The sequence below is a fragment of the Galeopterus variegatus genome, unplaced genomic scaffold (genome assembly GCF_000696425.1).
Source record: "Galeopterus variegatus unplaced genomic scaffold, G_variegatus-3.0.2 Scaffold1772, whole genome shotgun sequence".
Taxonomy (NCBI): Eukaryota; Metazoa; Chordata; class Mammalia; order Dermoptera; family Cynocephalidae; genus Galeopterus; species Galeopterus variegatus.
Genome location: NW_007727883.1, coordinates 1 through 1243, shown reverse-complemented (window position 1 = coordinate 1243; position 1243 = coordinate 1).

Here is a 1243-nt window from a genome sequence, read left to right as displayed (position 1 = left end):
AAATTGTTCCCAATTTTAGTTCCTTGGCCTCAACTTTTTAAAACAAAAGACCAGATTTTTTTAAATGTGAAGATGGAAAACAAACACTTAATTTTAGATGCTTCAGTTAAAATTGAGAATGAAATCATGTAGATTATGCAATTAGGTTCTAATATGACCAAATACAAGAGACGTTTCTTTTTACAAGCTGGGAAAGGAAACAAAACTTTCAAGACGTTAATTGTGCTTTTCTTATTTTTTATTGTTTTTCTTCAGAAAGTGTTTGCTACAATTTTCTTTGTAGAGCTCATTTTCTTTCTGGGGACCCTTGCACCTCTCTGTTTCAACAGATACTTCTCTTTAGTGAAAAAAGGCCAAAAGTAAACAAACAAAAAAATTATTAAGTAATGTCTAGCTGTAGATAAGTACCTTATAAGAAATGATGAATACACTAGATCTCAGGATGGTTTAGTGGATAAATGTTATGTATTACAAAACATATGTGGATTTACCCATCCATAGGGTAAAATAGAGTGGCAGAAAGCTAAATATTCCCACCAGTAAATAATACATGTGAAATTGTATAGTGCAAATAAATTCTAAATATGCATAAAACATAACCAACTAAATACATATTTACTTAAGAGGCCCCATAGAAATTTATACTAGATGATTCACTAATATTCATATAATATTAGTATGGAACATATTAAAGGGCATTTGGTCACACATACCAAACATAAAAGGACCATAAATGAGTATTGCATACCAGCTAATGTTAGCTTTTCACAATAGAATGTGAGACTCCAAGAGAGGTAATTAGACATTATGGTAGAAGGAGGTGACTGGAGCATTATCTTGCCAAGGAACTGAGACTCTTGGCAACATAATAAAGTTCTGAACACACTTGCTTTCACAGCCAGATTATTAGAACTTCAATCAATACAGCAATCTTGAAGCTACTAATTAAATTATTTTTAGGGGAGGCCAAAAGAACCATAATATGCACGTAATGTTATCTTCATTAAAGGAGACTTGCTTTTCTTCCTTTCAAATCCACATATATAATTAAATTTAAAATTTATTTACTTCTTTATTCATTTAGTCACTCATTTATTCATTCATTGAACAGCATGAACAAAATGAGAGAAATCCCTGCCCTTATGAGTACAATAAACAGGCAATAAGACATGTGAGGGGTCTTCAAAAACTTCATGGAAAGATTTGTATTATCTTTTAATTCTATTTTTCCACAAACTTTGAA